The 20,400-nt window shown below is 48.2% G+C and overlaps 1 protein-coding gene across 1 annotated transcript in view; it reads left to right on the forward strand.

The window, feature by feature from the left end:
- The window catches only part of DNAH7 (dynein axonemal heavy chain 7), a 724,465-nt gene that overhangs the window by 11,629 nt on the left and 692,436 nt on the right, over positions 1–20,400 (forward strand).

The raw sequence follows: 20,400 nt of genomic DNA on the forward strand, positions 1-20,400 counted from the left end.
TGGGATAGGGCACAAGTTCTAGTCACATTGACTGATCAGTGATCACATTACTTTTTTTGTCAAGCTACCAACCGTTTCCACCCATCCCCCATATATTAAACCATCACCTCAGTGGGAACCTTGGTAACATCAATAAATAAGAGGGCAGCCAGCCAATAGGAATACATATTCATTCCTAACTGACTTAACTGACCTTAACTTGACCTGAAAAGTGTCAAATTGTATCATTTTCTGTTAGTGCGCACTAACAAAAAACTCGATTTTTCACGATAAATTGGTGGAATTCCTATTGTATTGAGTCCCTTACCGATTAATGACGATTTTAAAATTATCGGACGATTATTTTAAATCGTCTCTAAAACGATTCACATCCCTAGCTGGAAGTGCTCCAATTTGTAGATGCACCCAAGGAGATCATGTCCATACCTGTTCATGAAGTCCTTCCGGACTTGCTGAAGAGAAATTGGGAGCATCCAGGCTCTGTACCACTGGTAAATCGAAAAGCAGATGCCACCTACCTGGTATAAACAGCCCCTGGTTTCAAAAAACCACAGCTGGATCACCATTCTGTGGTTGTAGAGTCAGCCCAGAAAAAGGCATGATGTTCTAAGCCTCATTCTTCCATACCTCCAGGAAAAGAACAGAGGTCCCTGGATGCATTTGGCCATCATGTTTTCCATGGCTCAATGCTTATTTCTCGCATTCCTTCCTACCAGTTATACATGACCCAGTATAACAGAGAACTATTTAAGAAGATCCAGGATTTCTCTGAGTCTTTACCTGACCAACTTCAGGATCAATTCAATGTCCTGGCTCAGAAGGGTCTAGATCAGTGGTTCTCAACCCTGTCCTGGGGACCCCCCCAGCCAGTCGGGTTTTCATGATATCCACAATGAATATGCATGAGAGAAAATTTGCAAGTTATGGAGGCAGTGTATGCAAATTTTCTCTCATGCATATTCATTGTGGATATCATGAAAACCCGACTGGATGGGGGGGTCCCCAGGACAGGGTTGAGAACCACTGGTCTAGATGCTGGCAAGCATGAGGTCCGTGCTGCCTATGACATTTTTGACACTGCTTCTAAGGTGTCCACAGTGGGGATTAGTGCATGAAGATGGGCCTGGCTGAAGTCCTCTGACTTAAAACCAGGAGTACAGGACTGGTTGGCTGACCTGCCCTGCACTGAAGATAATCTCTTTGGGGACAAAAATCCAGGAGACTGTAGCACAGGTCAAAGACCACCACGAGACGTTATGCTAGCTTTCGTCGGTATCTTCTGATTTCCCGTCCACCTCTAAAAGGACATTACGAAGAGACTCTAAGCGGCCATCCTTCAAGTCATGGAGATATTATCCTCCTGCTTCTCGAGGTCGCCCCTCCAGACCTTACCAGAAAGGTCAGGCCAGACAATCCAGGCTTCAGAAAACTCAGCCAGCCCTCCACCGGGCCCAGCTGCTGGATTTTGACTTCTCGCAGGAGAGCATAAGCCAACCTCCTCTACCGTCCATACCCATCAGCGGTCGGTTGTACCACTTCACCAACATATGGCACACGATCACTTCAGATCAGTGGGTACTCTTTGTACTGTTTCAAGGTTACCACCTCAACTTCCTGACTCTACCGGAGGACTCCCCACCTCAGCTGATGTGGGGATCATCCGACCACTCCTCTCTTCTGAAGGAAGAGGTTTCAACCCTCCTGAAGTCCTGGGCAATAGAACTAGTGCCCCTCTCCCAGCAGGGGTTCTATTCCCGGTATTTCCTCATTCCAGAAAGTCAGGGGCATTCATCCAAACCTGGACCTGTGTGCCTTAAACAAGTATCTACAGAAGGAAAAGTTCAGGATGGTAACCTTGGGCTCTCTACTTCCTCTTCTGCAAAGAGGAGATTGGCTTTGCTCTCTGGATCTTTAGGATGTGTACATACACATCTTGATCACTCCGTCTCACCGCAAATTCCTTCGATTCCTAGTCGGCCCCCGGCACTTCCAATACCGGGTGCCGCTGTTCGGCCTAGCATCCGCACCTCGAGTCTTTACCAAGTGCCTTGTAGTGGATGCAGCCTACCTGAAGTGTCAGGGCATCCATGTCTACCCTTATCTCGACAATTGGCTGATAAGGGAGCCAACTCAAAGGGACGCACTAGCCTCCTTATGTCTAACTCTCCATACATTGCTGTCTATCAGGTTTATGATTAACTACCCCAAGTCCAGCCTAGTTCCATCTCAAGCCCTATCCTTCATAGGAGCTGACCTGGATACCATGCAGGTGAAAGCATTCCTCCCTCAGGATCGAGCTCGTACTCTCATGTCCCTAGCGCAATGCCTCCAGGATCAAGATTACACAACAGCTTGTCATATCCTCATTTTGCTGGGTCACATGGCATCCTCTGTACATGTCACTCCAATGACACGCCTTGAGAGTCATGTAGTGGACTCTAAAGTCCCAATGGGCTCAGGCTTATCATCAAATGTCCAGCATTGTCCACCTTACCAAGCAGCTCCGCCTGTCGCTGGCCTGGTGGATGGGACTCTCCAATCTCCTTCAAGGCCTTCCCTTTCAAGTTCCAGAACATTAAATTATCCTGACAACGGACGCCTCCAAACTAGGTTGGGGTGCTCATGTTGACGGCCTGCTGACTCAGGGAATCTGGTCTCCAGAGGAAGCCAAACATCAGATAAATTTCCTGGAGCTTCGGACGATCAGATATGCCCTCAGAGTCTTTCAGGATTGCCTCTCAAACAATGCCATCCTGATTCAGACCGACAACCAGGTGGCGATGTGGTACATCAACAAGCAAGGGGGACAGGCTCCTACCTTCTATGTCAGAAAGCTGCACAGATATGGGTGAGGGCTCTTTCCCACTCGATGTACCTCAGAGCGACCTACTTGGCGGGCGTGGACAATGTTCTGGCGGACAAGTTGAGTCGCATCTTTCATCCGCACGAATGGTCTCTCAACCCCCACAGTAGCAGACACAATCTTCCAACGTTGGGGTTATCAACAAATAGATCTCTTTGCATCCATCCACAACCGCAAAGTAGAAAACCTCTGCTTACTCACACCCAGCCGCCACTCACAGCTGAGGGACGCTTTCACCCTCTCGTAGTCCAGCGGTCTCTTTTTCACGTGCCCTCCACTTCCACTTATATCGAAGACTCTCGTGAAGTTACAAAGGGACAAGGACTTAATGATTCTGATAGCCCCTCACTGGCCACGCCAAGTCTGGTTTCCAATCTTTTGGGACCTATCAGTTTTCCGGCGCATCGCTCTAGGGGAGGATCCGCTTCTGATAACTCAGAATAACAGGTGTCTATGCCACCCCAACCTCCAGGCCCTATCCCTGATGGCTTGGATGTTGAAAGGTTAATACTCCAACCCCTTAACCTTTCGGAGTCGGTATCCCGAGTCCTGGTAGCTTCATGAAAGCCTTCCACGAGACGCTCTTATCGTTCTATGTGGAAAAGGTTTACGGTCTGGTGCATGTCCATGTCCATAGACCCCTTCACTTGTTCCACTGTGAAGTTTCTGGACTATCTCTGGCATCTGTCAGAATCAAGCCTGAAAACTTCCTCTATAAGGGTGCATGTCAGTGCAGTAGCCGCTTTCCACCACTGCGTGGGAGATATCTCTATTTTGACACAGCCCTTAGTCACACGCTTCATGAAAGGTTTGCTCCACCTGAAACCTCCATTGCGCCATCCGGCCCCCTCTTGGGACCTTAACGTGGTCTTAGGGTGGCTCATGAAACCTCTGTTTGTGTTGAGTTCATGGACCCTTGAGCCGGCTGTAACAGTTGGTGACGCACTAGGGGGAGGCCCCCAGCGGAGCTTGCAACTGGTAGGCATCTCGAGGCAGGAGACCAGAGGAATCTTCACCACTGGAAGCCCGAGATCCCCCCAGGAGGAGCCCGTGAAGATCCGAGCCACTTGGACTTACAAGGTCTCCTGTGGGCGGCAACTGGAGAAACGTCCTGGAGTGAAGAAGAGGAAGCAGATGCCAGGAGGCCAACTGGGACTTCACCACTGGAAGTCCGAGATCCCCCCGGGAGGAGCCCTTGAGGACCCGAGCCGCTTGGACTTAGGCGAGGCCTCCTGGATGGAAGCGCAGGAGTCAGAGGGTCAAACCGGAGTCAAAGCCAGGAACAAGCCGAAGTCAGTAGCGAGGAACGAGCTGAAGTCAGAAGCCAGGAACAAGCAGAAGTCAGAACTGCAACTAGAAACTCAGAGGCGAGTGAACCTCGTTGCAAGGCAAGGAATGGGCCCATCAGCAGGGTTTAAATAACCCTGCAGCGTCTGTCGTCATCTGGAGGCTGTCCTGCATCTTCCCGCGCTGGGCCCTTTAAATCTTGAGCCCCTGCGCGCACTTGCGCCTAGAGGGCGGGGCCCGACGAGGCGGATCGACGGCATCTCCCTCGAGGAGGGAGCACCGCAGGAGAGGCCAGGATGGCCTTGCCGGATGGAGAGGTCTTTCAGCGGCCCAGGCCGGCCCCGAGGTAGGTGGAGTGACCGGGGCACGGCCCGGGACCGAAACATTACCCCCTTTCTTACGCCCCCTTCCAGGGGGCTTGGGCTTTGCAGGATGGTCCAAGTGGAACTGGCGAAGAAGACTCTTGTCCAAGATATTGGAAGCTGGCTCCCAAGTATTTTCCTCGGGGCCATATTCTTCCCAAGAGAGAAGGTATTCCCATCTTCTATGAAAGAACCGAACATCCAGTACCTCTTTTACTTGATAGATCATGACTGGCTCAGCAGTGGGTTTAGCAGGATCCGAAGGTTTGTCATGGATGACTGACAGAATCAATGGCTTGAGTAAGGACACGTGGAAAACATTGTGGATCCTTAAGGTGGGCGGAAGACATAAACAATAGGAGACTGCTCCCACCCGTTCCACAATGGCAAATGGACCGATATACTGAGGAGCCAAACGAATGGAAGGGATCCATAGTTGGATGTTCTTGGTGCTTAACCATACCTTGTCCCCCAGGCGAAATACCAGTGCGGGGCGCCGTCACCGATCTGCGTATTTCTTTGAGTTAGCGGCGGTCTGTAGAAGCTTCTCTCAAGTGGACTTCCATAAGATATATAGCTGTCGAGCAGAGGTCTGCGCTGCTGGAGACGATACTGTCAGAGGCAAAGGTAATGGAGGTCTGAATTGCTTCCCATAGATCACATGAAAAGGGGGTTTGTTGGTGGCCAAATGGCGATGGAAGTTATATGAAAATTCTGCCCACGGCAGTAGGGCCACCCAGTCATCTTGTTGGTCCCCCACAAAGACTCGAAGGAAGGCTTTCAAGGTTCTGTTCGTGCGTTCCACTTGACCGTTGCCTTGTGGATGGAAGGCCGTGGTGAAGTCTAATTGAACCCCAAATATAGCTCTCCAATATTTGGCCTTGAACTGCGATCCTCGGTCTGAAGAAATATGGAGAGGGAGTCCGTGAAGGCGGAAGATATGCCAGGTAAAGAGTTGTGCCAGTTCAGGCGAGTTTGGTAGCTTGACCAGGGGCACAAAATGAGCCATCTTTGAAAACCTGTCGACTGTGATCCATATCACCTTCTTACCCACGGAGGGAGGCAGGTCCATTATGAAGTCCTTGGAGAGATGGGTCCATGGTTTGGTAGGAGTGGGTAATGGTTAGAGGAGGCCCTAGGGGCGACCGGGCAGAGGGTTCTGTCGAGCACAGGTAGGGCAAGAACGTATATAGAGAAGTACATCTTTCTTAACTTGTGGCCACCAGTAGTATCTGGTCAATAATTCCAAGGTCTGGGCGATGCCAGGATGGCTAGCAGTTAGCGAGTCGTGGGCCCAAGAAGGCACTTTCTTGCACAGACGGGTAGGTACTACTGTCTTGCCCAAAGGTACAGCCATGGAGGCCGCCAGGAGGACTTCGGCCGGGTCTAAGATGTACTGAAGTGGTTTGGGGGTGTCCTCAGTCTCAGTGGTGCAGGAGAGGGCGTCAGCCCGAATATTCTTATATGCAGGTCGGTAGTGAAGAAGGAAATTGAAGCGGCTAAAGAACAAAGACCAGCGATCTTGCCGAGGGTTAAGGCGTTGGGCTCGACACGGAAACTCTAAGTTTTTATGATCAGTATAGACAATTAGGGGATGTTGGGCCCCTTCAAACCACTGGTGCCACTCTTCAAATGCTAGCTTAATGGCCAGTAATTCTTTGTCACCGATACTGTAGTTCGTCTCCGCCGGGGAGAACTTCCTAGAGAAGTACGAGCATGCTAAGGATTTCTCTGTCCTGGATAGTTGGCTTACCGCTCCTACCGCGATGTCAGATGCGTCAACTTCGACGATACACTGGCGTTGGGGGTCGGGATGATGAAGGCAGACATCTCTAAGAAAGGCTCTCTTTAGTTCCTAAAAGGCTTCTTGCGCCACTTGTGGCCAATTCCTGGGGTCAGCTCCTTTTCTCGTAAGAGCGGTGAGCGGAGCCACTATGAGAGAGTAGTGGAGTATGAATTGGTAGTAGAAATTGGCGAAGCCAAGAAAACACTGAAGAGTCTTCTCTCCCATAGGGTGAGGCCAATCTTTGATGGCTGCCACCTTATCTGGGTCCATGTAGAAACCAGTGGAGGAGACGATGTACCCAAGAAAAGGCAGGGATGTTTGCTCGAACTGACATTTCTCTAATTTGGCAAAGAGGCGGTTGTCTTAGCTTCTGTAAGACCTGTCAAACGTGTGGCCAAATCTTTGGAGTATATCAGGACATCATCTAAATATACGATTACCGACATATGCAACATATCCCTCAGCACCTCGTTCATGAGGTTTTGAAAAACCGCCATGGCATTGCACAAACCAAAAGGCATGACTCGGTACTCTTAGTTCCCAGCTCTAGTGTTGAAGGCGGTTTTCCACTCATCACCGGGTCGTATCTTTACCAGGTTGCCCGGAGATCCAATTTGGAGAAGATTTGAGCTCCTTGCAGATGGTCTAGGAGTTCCGGAATCAGCGGTAACGGGTACCTGTCACATTTGGTTATGGCGTTCAGACCGCGATAGTCGATACAAGTCCTGAGAGATCCATCTTTCTTAGCCACAAAAAAGAAGCTGGCACCAGCCGGGGATTTGGAGGGTCAGATGAAGCCTCGGTCCAGGTTTTCTTGTATATAGCTAGACATAACCTTGGTCTCCGGGAAGGAGAAAGAGTACATGTGCCCCCTTGGGGGCACGGTACCTAGCAGTAGGTCAATGGAGCAATTGAAGGGTCGGTGTTCCGGAAGAAGTTCAGCTTTTTCTTTGGAAAATACATTCGCGTAGTCCTGGTAAGGTTCGGGTATAGCAAGGGAAGTAGAGAGCAGTGGAACTCCGGATCGAGAGACCGTGGCTAAGCAGGAGTAGAAACAAGAGGTGCTCCAGGATGTAATTTGAAGAGTCTCCCAGTTGATCACCGGGGACTGTTTTTGAAGCCAGGGTAGGCCCAAAACAACTGGGTGTATAGATCTCTCTACAATAAGGAATGATATTTCCTCCGTATGAAGAAGTCCTGTGCAGAGTGTCAATGGCTTGGTGCTGGTTGAAAAGCTTCCTGGAAGAAGGGTTCCCTGGATGGAGGACACTCCGAGTGGCGGGTGGAGTGGTTGAACTCTCAACTGGAACTGCTGGACCAGATCATGGAGAATAAAGTTCCCTCCTGCTCTGGAGTCCAGCAAGGCCAGGGTAGCGAACAAACCCACAGGATATTCTAGGGTCACCGGTATGGTGCATTGAGGAGCGATATTCGCTTCACCTAGGATCAGCTCCCCGATGAGACCTAGGACCTGGCATTTCCCGGCCGTTCACCACATTGAGCCAGGAAATATCCTTTGTTGCCACAGTACAAACAAAGGCCCAAGGAACATCGGCGAGTTCTCTCCTCTTGGGAGAGAGGACCTTGTCCGAGCTGCATAGGTTCTGGTGCTTGGTTGCCGGAGAGTTTCAGAGGAGATGTCATTGACCATGGAGAAGCAGGAACTGCATTAGTGAATCTCTGAGTGGGTCTCGCCTCGTGGCTACGTAGCTGCAGCCGACGGTCGATCCTTCCTGCCAGATCTATCATGGAATCTAGGTCGTTGGGAAGTTCTCTTGCTGCTAGTTCATCCCGGAGGCGAGGAGACAGACCTTCTTAGAAAATCCCATGGAGGCTGTCCGCATATTCGGCAAGTGACCGAGTACCCTGACGTAAGCGTAATAGTTCCGTAGGTGCCGTGGACTTACGAGCAGGTTCATCGAAAATTTGTCTAAACGTAGCCACAAATTGTTCCAGGTCCCCCAAGATGGGGGTCTTTACGTTCCCATAACGACGATGCCCAGACAAGATCCCTGCCTTCCAACAGGGAGACGATGTAGCTGGTCTTGACTAGGTCAGACGGGAACTGTGATGGAAGCAGGGTAAAGCGAACAAAGCACTGGTTGAGAAAACTTATAGAAACATAGAAATGACGGCAGAAGACGACCAAACGGCCCATCCAGTCTGCCCAGCAAGCTTCACACATTTTTTTTCTCATACTTATCTGTTTCTCTTAGCTCTTTGGTTCTATTTCCCTTCCACCCCCACCATTAATGTAGAGAGCAGTGATGGAGCTGCATCCAAGTGAAATATCAAGCGTGATTAGTTAGGGGTAGTAGGGGTAGTAACCGCTGCAATAAGCAAGCTACACCCATGCTAATTTGTTTACCCAGACTATTTATTTTATTTATTTATTTAGGGTTTTTATATACCGGCATTCGGGAACGCAGTCCCATCATGTTATTCAGCCCTTATTGGTTGTTTTTCTTTTTTTTTTTTTCTTTTTTCTTTATCAGTTTTCCAAACATAATATACAAAGCATCCACTTTGAAATCAGAAATATGGTTTACAAAAGAGTATCAAATCAAATCGCATTGAGAATAACAATAAAGGAAATATTACATCAAACTCTTTTGTCTTTTTAAACCCATTTTACCACTAACTTGTGGGGGGGCAGGTAACTGCGGAAAAATAGGAGTTCTCAGAGAAATATCTTTAATAAAATAGCGGCGCTGAAAGATGTTAACCTTAATCTAATATATAGATCAGACATTGGTGTTTATTTGGAGGGAAACTTTTTTCCCTTCAACAACATTTTTGAGATGTTCAGGTTGGTAAAATATATGAGTATTTTCACCATACTTAACTATGCACTTACACAGAAAGCGTAAGAAGTAGGATGCTCCTAGAGCCAAAACTTCTGTTTTTAGCTCTAGGAAAGCCTTCCTTCTCTGTTGGGTAATTTTCAATACATCTGGGTATATAGCAACATTAGCCACCATGAAGTTTTTATTGGACTTCTTAAAATAAGCCCTCATTATTACTCCCAAGTCCTTATCATTAAAGAAGGAGATCAGGAGAGTGACTCTCTCCACCACCTCATACGCAGAAGATTCCAGGAATTCTGTAAGATTTTCCAGGACATTGGGAGATGTTAACTGTCCTCGTTGAGATCTGCGAGCAGGTAGAAAATAAACTTTGTCGAGTGGGGGAGAATTATCTGAGGAAATGTCTAGAACTTCCAAGAAATATCTCTTAATTGTAATCCGAGGGATTTCTCCCACCACCCTTGGAAAATTCAGTATTCTGAGATTCAAATGTCTGTTCGCGTTCTCTAAGTATTCAATCTTGTTATTCACAGTCCCAAAGTTCTGCACCATAGTAGTCTGCACTTGTTTAACTTGTTTCAGCTCTTCTTCCATTTGGTTCAATTTTTCTATGGTTTCAAATTTAGTTTTCCCAAAATTTTCATTTATTGTACATAGCTGTGATGACAAAGTACTTATATTCACTGAACATTCATTCAAGGACTTCACCATTATTGATGTTAGTGTCCACAAGGACTCCATCGTGACTACCTCAGGTTTCTTGATATTAATAATTTCACCGGGTATGAGTGGGGTAAAAGATGGCATACTCTCACCGCTTCCGCTGATCTGATTCAGCTCCCCACTCAGCTCAAAGCCTCCGGCTCCATTCTCTCCAGACAAACTGGGACTCCGGGCATTCTCCTCATTCAACACTTCTCCCTCGGGCCGAAAAGTCATGGCACCCGCTTCGGATCCTGCTTCCAAGCTCGGTGTTGAGGGTTCCCGCTCCGCTGGAGGTGGTCGCTGATCTAGCGGGCTGAGAGAAAACAGTTCCGTGGTCGGGTCGTGTTCTCCTACAACCGGCCCGAGAGCCGGAGAAACCAGCCCACTTCCTTCGGTTTTTGGAGTGCATTGTCCGATTGTAAGCTGCCCAGGGGGTAACGGAGGCACCGAGGGATACACTCTCTGTCTGCCCTTTCGTTTAGGGGGCATTTTACAAACAAATTACGGCACTAAGCCTTCTTCGACAGAAAGAAATGCCGGAGCAGCAACGCAATGCAACCTACTTCAGTGCCATCTTGACTCCACCCCCCCCCCCCCGGCATGCCATTGGTTGTTTTTCTTCTCCCCTGCCGTTGAAGCAGGGAGCTATGCTGGATATGCGTGAAGTATCAGTTTTTCGTTTAGCGTCCCCTGAATACCGAGACGGGGGTGGAAGCTGCGTGGGTGTCACTGGTTCAAGGCTAGGCATCTGAGCAGGCACCGGCTATGGTAATGGAGGCGTAGCTCCATTCGGGTTGCCAGTCTTTCCAAGGTGGCTGTCAGGACATCCAGACAATGTTAATTTTGTTGTTGTTGTAGTCGCTGGGCGATGCCAGGGATGGCCTGGAGGCCAGCAAAGTCCACCAGGTCCATGGCCTTGCAAACTGTTGAGCTGGCTGTAACAGTTGATGATGCACTGGGGGGAGGCCCCCAGCGGAGGTTGCAACTGGTAGGTGGCCCGAGGCAGACCAGAGGAATCTTCACCACTGGAAGCCCGAGATCCCCCCAGGAGGAGCCCGTGAGGATCCGAGCCGATTGGACTTACAAGGTCTCCTGTGGGCGGCAGCTGGAGAGACGTCCTGGAGTGAAGAGGAGGAAGCAGATGCCAGGAGGCCAACTAGGACTTCACCACTGGAAGCCCGTGATCTCCCCGGGAGGAGCCTGTGAGGACCCGAGCCGCTTGGACTTAGGCGAAGCCTCCTGGATGGAAGTGCAGGAGTCAGAGGGTCAAACCAGAGTCAAAGCCAGGAACAAGTCGAAGTCAGTAGCCAGGAACAAGCCGAAGTCAGTAGCCAGGAACGAGCTGAAGTCAGTAATCAGGAACAAGCCGAAGTCAAAACTGCAACTAGAAACTCAGAGGCTAGTGACCTCATTGCAAGGCAAAGTATGGGCCCAGCTGCAGGGTTTAAATACCCCTGCAGCATTTGACGTCATCTGGAGGCTATCCTGCATCTTCCCGCGCTGGGCCCTTTAAATCTTCAGCCCCTGTGCACGCACGCGCCTAGGGGGCGGGGCCCAACGTGGCGGATCGACGGCATCTCCCTCGAGAAGGGAGCGCCATGGGAGAGGCCAGGATAGCCTTGCTGGACGGAGAGGTCTTTCAGCGGCCCTGGCCAGCCCCGAGGTAGGTGGAGGGACCGGGGCACAGCCCGGGACCGTAACAGTTTGAGCCTCTCCATTCCTGCGATCTCCATACACACCCTACGTTTTTACCAAAGGTAGTGTCGGAATTTCATCTTAATCAATCCATCCTCTTACCTACTTTCTTTCCAAGGCCCCATTCAAACCCAGGAGAACAGGCTCTACATTCCCTGGACTGCAAATGTGCCCTAGTCTTTTATCTGGAGCGCACATCAGCCCACAGGAAGTCCACTCAATTATTTGTTTCTTTCAATAACATCAAATTGGGAAATCCAGTGGGAAAACAGACCCTTTCGTCCTGGTTGGTGGACTGTATCTCCTTTTGCTATCAGCAAGCAGTCATTCTGCTACAAGACCGTATAAAAGCACACCCTGTTAGGGCCGTGGCAACCTCGTTTGGTGCCACTTATTGAATTTGATATTTGTAAGGCTGCGACCTGGAGCTCTCTCCATACCTTCGCAGCCCATTATTGCTTGGATAAGGCTGGCAGGCAAGATTCCATTTTTGGCCAATCTATTCTATGCAACTTATTCTCAGCTTAACTACCCAGAATCCTACCAGCGACCTGTTCAGGGTTTTCAGGGTGCCCTCCTACCCAAATACACCCCTGTTGTTGTGCCTGTTGCACGTCTTTGGGTGCATTTGGTGCATTGCTCGGGCATCCTCAACTTGCTACTCACCCATATGTGAGGACTACCATCCTGCTTGTCCTGTGAGAAAGCAGAGTAGCTTACCTGAAACAAGTGTTCTCACAGGATAGCAGGATGTTAGTCCTCACGAAACCCGCCCGCCACCCCGCAGAGTTGGGTTCACTTGCGATTTGTTATTTTATTTTTCGTACGTACTTCTTGCTATGCACAAGACTGAAGGGGGACCCCTGCTGGATGCAGGGTTGGTGCCATGCTGGGCATGCCCAGTAGGTGCCAGTCAAAGTTCTAGAAACTTTGACAAAAGTGTTCGTGATTGGTCTCCATCCTGATGATGTCACCTATATGTGAGGACTAACATCCTGCTGTCCTGTGAGAACACCTGTTACAGGTAAGCAACTCTGCTTTCTCATTTAGATTTTAATAATGGTTAGTACATAGGCCTCTGTATTATCATTTAACTAATTTGCTACAACTAATTTTGCTATTAATATATGAATAATACTTAATAATAATATATTCTCCTTATGGTAATGATTAATTTAACATACTTAGTTTAATTAGTTTAGTTTATTTAGTTTATTTAGCAAGCCATGGACAGATTTAGGATGTAGTGCAGTATTTCTTCAACCATTCTCCTGAAGGCACATCTAACTGTTTCTTAGTGTCTAGACAGATAAATCTAGAACCAGTGAGTTATGTATCTCTATCAGCAGATGGAGACAGAGCAAAGCTGACATCATAGTATATATACTCCTGCAGTGACATCAGCCTTCCAGTATTCTCTGTCTCTAGCAGATGGTGGACATGCATCTCCCTTCTGAGGATTACTTTAGTTTTAGAAGGTGAAAAAGAAGGAAATTGAATTCGCCATGCTCTCCTCCGGTGATACCAAATGGTCTCTCCTATAGTTGAGAATTCCTGTGGTGATTTCCCTGGTCCCTCAGATGAGTGCCTTGGTCCAGTAGCTGGTTTTGTGATTGGCAGCAGGTTTTCTCGATAGGGATCCAGATGGCACCGATGATAAGGCCAATACTGACTCTCTGGAGGATGGAGAAATTCCTCGTGGACTGGAAACGTATATGGCTATATTGCAGTTCTTTCATAAAAATGAGCTACCGGCTCTAATTTCCCAGACATTAAAGATGCTGGGAGTACCTCGGGCTGATTCCAAGTCTAAGCCAAAGAAAAAATCCCATTTTCATTTCTTTGCATAAAGCCTCTTGTTTTCTTCCTGTTATGGAGGCCATTCAAGAATTGATTGATCTTGAGAGGGGTGCCTCGGAGACTAATTTTAAAGGGGATCAGGTTTTGGAAGGCCTGTATCCCCTGGATCAGGTGATGAGAAAGCGTTTGCATTTTCTGAACGTGGATGTGCTTGTCTGTGCCATCTCCAAGTGGACGACTATCCCCGTGGAGGTAGGAGCGGCCTTGAAGCATTTCCATGATAGAAGGATTGAGGCCATCCTTAAGCAAGCATTTGAAGCAGTGGTAATGACCTTACTGATAGATTCATGTTGTTACCTTGCGGCTCACTCTTGTTTATTTCTTTTTCAGGAGGTCAATGAATCTGGAGTGAATTCCAGAGCAGTTCTGTAGCCAGCAGCCGCCTTTTTGGCAGATGCAGGCTGCGCTTTTGGTCTGCAACTCAGCCAGAGGGGTGGCTTCGGTAATATTGACTAGGCATCAGTTATGGCTGAGAAATTGGTCGGCTGATCTGACCTCCAAGGCTAACCTTACGAAATTGCCCTTTAAAGGTTTGGTCTTGTTTGGAAGCGAGTTGGAGAAACTGGCCAATAAGTGGGGTGAATTCCCAGTTCCTTGGTTTCCGGAGGATAAGAAGCACACACCGCCCTCCTTTGGTATGAAAGGTCGTGCAATGGAATTGAAACGTTTTTGACCCTACAGAGGAGCGACCTTTCAGAGGACTCGACCTTTCAGTAGGTCTTAGTCCTTTCGTCCCAGACAGTCCAGATGGGATGCGGGCTTCCAATGAAGGTTTGATGACCCATCCCCAGGAGCAGGAGATGGGGGGTGCCTCTCGTTCTTTTATCAGAGGTGGATCAAAATCACATTGGACCAGTGGGTCCTGGGGGTGATAGAGAGGAATATACGCTGGAGTTTCACAGTGTCCTCGGAACGTGTTCATGGTGTCTCCCTGCCACTCCCCACAGAAGAAGCAGGCAGTGGAGTTTACAATGTCAAGGCTTCTCAGTATGAAAGCTGTGATTCCAGTGCTCATGTCTCAAGAAAATATGGGTCGATATTCTATTTATTTCATTGTTCCCAAGAAGGAGGGCTCCTTTCATCCTATCCTGGACCTCACAGGAGTCAACTGTTATCTGCCGGTGATGCATTTTCACATGGAAACATTGCACTCAGTGATAATGGCCTTGCCGCTGGGGGAATTTCTGACCTCTTTGGATCTGTCCAAGGTCATACCTACATATTCCCATCCGACTAGAGCACCAACGTTTTCTGTGATTTGTGGTTTTGGGACACCATTATCAGTTCAGGTGCTGCCTTTTGGTCGGGCCATCACTCCCAGAACTTTTTCCAAGGTTATGGTGGTGATGGCAGAGTTGAGAAAGGATGGGATACTGGTACACTTGTACTTGGATGACTGGCTGGTTCGGGCCAAGTCTCTGGAAGAGAGCTACCTGGTGACCCGCAAGGAAATCTCCCTGTTACAGGAGCTCAGTTGGGTGGTGAATTTGGCCAAGAGCTATCTTCAGCCATCTCAGTCGCTAGAATATCTTGGCGTTCGGTTCGACATGAAACAGGGCAGGATTTTCCTGCCGGCAGTTCGTATTCAGAAGTTGATAATGCAGGTGTGTCTATTGATGAATACTATAGGCCCGACAGTGTGGACCTATCTGCAGGTATTCGGATTGATGGCGGCAACCCTGGAAGTGGTGCCATGGGCAAGGGCACATATGCATCCTCTTCAGCACTCCCTGCTATCTTAGGTCTATTCAATTTGGCTCCACTTGCCGATGGAAGTCTGCTCTCAACTACAGTGGTGGTTACAAGTGGATCATCTAAGAAAGGGAGTTTCCCTAAAATCATGGCAGATGTGAGCCTCCAGGGTTGGGGAGCTCACTGTGATGAACTAACAGCGCAAGGGCGCTGGAGTGCAGAAGAGTCTCTCTGGAACATCCATTAGCTGGAAGCCCAGGTGGTCTGGTTGGCATACTTATAGTTCAGTGGCAGGTTGCAGGGTCGAGCAGTCTGGATAATGTCAGACAATGCAACAACAGTGGCTTACATCAATTGGCAGGGAGGAACCAAGAGCCAGCAAGTATCGCAGAAGAAGGACCAACTTATGGAATGAGCAAAAGTGTATCTTCAGGAGATCTCAGCCTCACACATTGCAGGAAAAGACAATGTAAGAGCAGACTTTCTCAGCAGGGAGAGTCTGGACCCAGGAGAATGGGTATTATCAGACGAGGAGTTTTAGCTGACAGTGGATTGCTGGGGCCTTCCATTTCTAGACCTGCTGGCGACTTCTCACAATACAAAGATTCTTCGATTCTTTAGTAGCAGGAGAGATTTGAAGTCATTGGGCATCGATGCTGTCGTGCAGAAATGGCCAGAGGACAAGCTGTTTTATGTCTTTGGGCACAATGGTTCGGAGGATGAAGAGTCATAGAGGGATGGTGCTTCTGGTGGCACCAGATTGGCTCAGGAGACCATAGTATGCGGATATGTGAAGGTTCCTGGTAGACTCCCCCCTTCAGTTTTTGGTACACAGGAATCTGTTGCGGCAGGGAATTGTTCTTCACAAAGATCCAACTTGATTTTGTCTTACAGTATGGCCCTTGAAAGATCTCGCTTGCTGAAGTGTGGATATTCTACTGCAGTGTTTGCACCTTGCTACAAGCGAGAAAATTCTCCACTTCCTTAGCCTATATTCGGGTTTCATGATTGTTTGAGGCTTGGTGTAAAGATCGAGGTGATATTCCTCATTCAGTTAAGATCCTGCTCATTTTGGAATTTTTGCAGAATGGATTGAATAAAGGGTTGGCCCTTAATTCCTTAAAGGTGCAAGTAGCTGCTCTTGCCTGTTTCAAGGGTCAGGTAAATGGTGGTCCCTTGTCAACTCATCCAGATGTGGCCTGTTTCTTGAAAGGAGTGAAACATCTTCATCCTCCCTTGCAGTTAAGGGTACCCTTGTGGAGTCTTAATCTACTTTGGATTTCTTAGTGGGCCCTTCATTTAGACCAATGCATAACCTTTCCTTGCGGTTACTGATCTTGAAAACGGTGTTTCTTGTGGCGATTTGTTCTGCGTATTGCATTTCTGAGCTGCAGGTCCTGTCTTGCCAGGAACCATTCCTTTGAGTGACTCCAGGGGTGATAAAGTGCATACTGTTCCTTCCTTTTTGGCAAAAGTGGTCTCAGATTTTCACTTGAATCAGTCCATTTCCTTGCTGTCTCTGGATAGGGAAAGAGATGCAGAGGAATATTGCCTGTTGCAACCCTTGGATGTCAAGAGACATGTCGTGAGGTATCTAGAGGTTTCTAAACCTTTCAGGAAGACGGAGCGTCTTTTGTTCTCCACAGTGGTAGTAAACAGGGTGAACCAGTTTTGCGGGCTATAATAACTCGCTGAATTAAGGAGGTAGTCACAGCCACGTACATGGATGCTGCACTGCTGTTGCCTAGTCAGGTTAGGGCTCATTCCACTAGGGCTCAGGCAGTGTCATGAATGGAAGTTAGATGGTTGTCTCCCACCATTTGCCGAGCTGCGATGTGGTCCTCCCTGCACACCTTTTCCAGGTATTATCATCTAGATGTGTAAGCCCGAGAGAATGTAGTGTTTGCACGTGCGATTTTGACTGGACCACAGGCAGCCTGCCACCCTATTTAGGAGTAGCTTGGGTACATCCCACTGGTTCTGGATTCATTGTCTAGACACTAAGAAATGAGAAGTTACTACTAGAGATGTGAATCGTTTTCCATATCGTCTTAACGATAGAAATCGTGTGGCAGGAGAAGAAAATCGTGTTTGGCACGATTATTTCGTTGAAAAATCGTTTTTTCCGATTAGTGCGCACTAACTCGAGTTAGTGCGCACTAACCCAAAATGATACAAATAGACACTTTCCAGGTCACTGAAGGTCAGTTAGGAATGAATATGTGTTCCTATTGGCTGGCAGCCCTCTTATCTATTGATGTTACCAAGGTTACCACTGAGGTGATGGTTGGGGGGATGGGAAATGGAACTGGAAACTCATGAACACCAACAGAAAATGAAACAAAGTGTTCACACTTCCCAGGTCAGTAAAGGTCACTTAGGAATGAATATGTATTCCTATTGGCTGGCTGTGCTCTTATCTATTGATGTTACCAAGGTTACCACTGAGGTAATGGTTGGGGGGATGTGAAATGGAAACAGTTGAAAGCTTGACATGTGATGATCAGCACTCACGTGACTAGAACTTCTTTGTTTATTATTTTTGTTAGCAGACACGTGCATGTTGAATTTGCCAATCACTGTGCATTTTAGAAAGGTGGTCCTGGCTGGAACTGTACACAGTTCAAATATATGTAATTGATTGTTGGTAAGTGTATTTTTTAAGTAGCCACACTGGCACAAGTATGTTTACTTTTCCTCCTACTTAACTCACTAGCTCAGCTTTGTAAGAAGGGCTTCTCTGCTTGAGTGAGGGTCAGGCAGCTCCCCCCTGTCTGTGAAGCCAGCCTCTCACTAGTAATGCAGGGAGGGAGCTGTCTCAGACTTCACCATCCTCCTCCCCCCCCCCCCCCTCACCCACACACCATTCACTAGCTGGGACATGGGGGAAGTCAGGAGTGAGGGTCAGGCAGCTCCCCCCTGTCTGTGAAGCCAGCCTCTCACTAGTAATGCAGGGAGGGAGCTGTCTCAGACTTCACCATCCTCCCCCCCCTCACCCACACACCATTCACTAGCTGGGACATGGGGGAAGTCAGGAGTGAGGGTCAGGCAGCTCCCCCCTGTCTGTGAAGCCAGCCTCTCACTAGTAATGCAGGGAGGGAGCTGTCTCAGACTTCACCATCCTCCTCCCCCCCCCTCACCCACACACCATTCACTAGCTGGGACATGGGGGAAGTCAGGAGTGAGGGTCAGGCAGCTCCCCCCTGTCTGTGAAGCCAGCCTCTCACTAGTAATGCAGGGAGGGAGCTGTCTCAGACTTCACCATCCTCCCCCCCCCTCACCCACACACCATTCACTAGCTGGGACATGGGGGAAGTCAGGAGTGAGGGTCAGGCAGCTCCCCCCTGTCTGTGAAGCCAGCCTCTCACTAGTAATGCAGGGAGGGAGCTGTCTCAGACTTCACCATCCTCCTCCCCCCCCCCTCACCCACACACCATTCACTAGCTGGGACATGGGGGAAGTCAGGAGTGAGGGTCAGGCAGCTCCCCCCTGTCTGTGAAGCCAGCCTCTCACTAGTAATGCAGGGAGGGAGCTGTCTCAGACTTCACCATCCTCCCCCCCCCCTCACCCACACACCATTCACTAGCTGGGACATGGGGGAAGTCAGGAGTGAGGGTCAGGCAGCTCCCCCCTGTCTGTGAAGCCAGCCTCTCACTAGTAATGCAGGGAGGGAGCTGTCTCAGACTTCACCATCCTCCCCCCCCCTCACCCACACACCATTCACTAGCTGGGACATGGGGGAAGTCAGGAGTGAGGGTCAGGCAGCTCCCCCCTGTCTGTGAAGCCAGCCTCTCACTAGTAATGCAGGGAGGGAGCTGTCTCAGACTGGTATCAGGGTTAGGGCACTGTGTGCAGGAAGATCACAACACTTCTGGTATTAATAGGGATAGGGCACTGTAAGAGATGACTGTAGTAGATTGAATAAAGATCTGATGTTTCTGCTCTCCTCACACCAAACAAAAACAACACACAAGCAGAGAAGCCCTTCTTACAAAGCTGAGCTAATGAGTTAAGTAGGAGGAAAAGTAAACATACTTGTGCCAGTGTGGCTACTTAAAAAATACACTTACCAACAATCAATTACATATATTTGAACTGTGTACAGTTCCAGCCAGGACCACCTTTCTAAAATGCACAGTGATTGGCAAATTCAACATGCACTAGCATTTCAGGTGCCTGCTAACAAAAATAATAAACAAACAAATTCTAGTCACGTGAGTGCTGATCATTACATTACTTTTTTTGTCAAGCTTCCAACTGTTTCCATTTCACATCCCCCCAACCATTACCTCAGTGTTAGCCTTGGTAACATCAATAGATAAGAGCACAGCCAGCCAATAGGAATACATACATACATATTCATTCCTAAGTGACCTTTACTGACCTGGGAAGTGTGAACACTTTGTTTCATTTTCTGTTGGTGTTCGTTAGTTTCCAGTTCCATTTCCCATCCCCCCAACCATCACCTCAGTGGTAACCTTGGTAACATCAATAGATAAGAGGGCAGCCAGCCAATAGGAACACATATTCATTCCTAACTGACCTTCAGTGACCTGGAAAGTGTTTATTTGTATCATTTTCAGTTAGTGCGCACTAAATCGAGTTAGTGCGCACTAACGGGGAGTTAGTGCGCACTAACTCCCGTTAGTGCGCACTAACACGATTTAACGATTTTTAACGATAAATCGTTAGAATTTCTATTGTATCGTGTTCTATAACGATTTAAGACGATATTAACATTATCGGACGATAATTTTAATCGTTGAAAAACGATTCACATCCCTAGTTACTACTTACCTGATAATTTCCTTTTCTTTAAGATAGACAGATGAATCAACTTCCTGCCCTTTGCTGCCGAATGAGTGTGCTGTGATCCTCCTGCGTGGCTATGTTTTCCAGGGGTTACTGATAAGTGTTAATCCAGTCCCTAGACTAGTGTTGATGCATTTTTTTGTCTGAGCTCAGTGTTTCCTGTTGGCTGAGTATTGAAATGGTTATCTGTTGTTAATCAAGTTTTTGCTAGTCTGTCCACAGTTAGCTTTTGAAGAGAATACTGGCAGGCTGATGTCACTGCAGGAGTATATATACTGTGATGTCAGCTTTGCTCCATCTGCATCTAGTGTAGAGGTGTATAACCCACTGGTTCTGGATTCATCTGTCTATCCTAAAGAAAAGGAAATTATCAGGTAAGTAGTAATTTCTCAGTCTGGTTTTCAGAATATCCATAATAAATATTCACGAGTTAGATTTATATACTTTGGAAGCCTAGTGTATGCAAATGCAACTCAAGCAAATTCATTGCGGCAATCCTTAAAACCCAGTTGGCTAAGAGTTTGTCCAGGA

Source organism: Rhinatrema bivittatum, chromosome 6, assembly GCF_901001135.1.
Source record: "Rhinatrema bivittatum chromosome 6, aRhiBiv1.1, whole genome shotgun sequence".
Classification (NCBI taxonomy): domain Eukaryota; kingdom Metazoa; phylum Chordata; class Amphibia; order Gymnophiona; family Rhinatrematidae; genus Rhinatrema; species Rhinatrema bivittatum.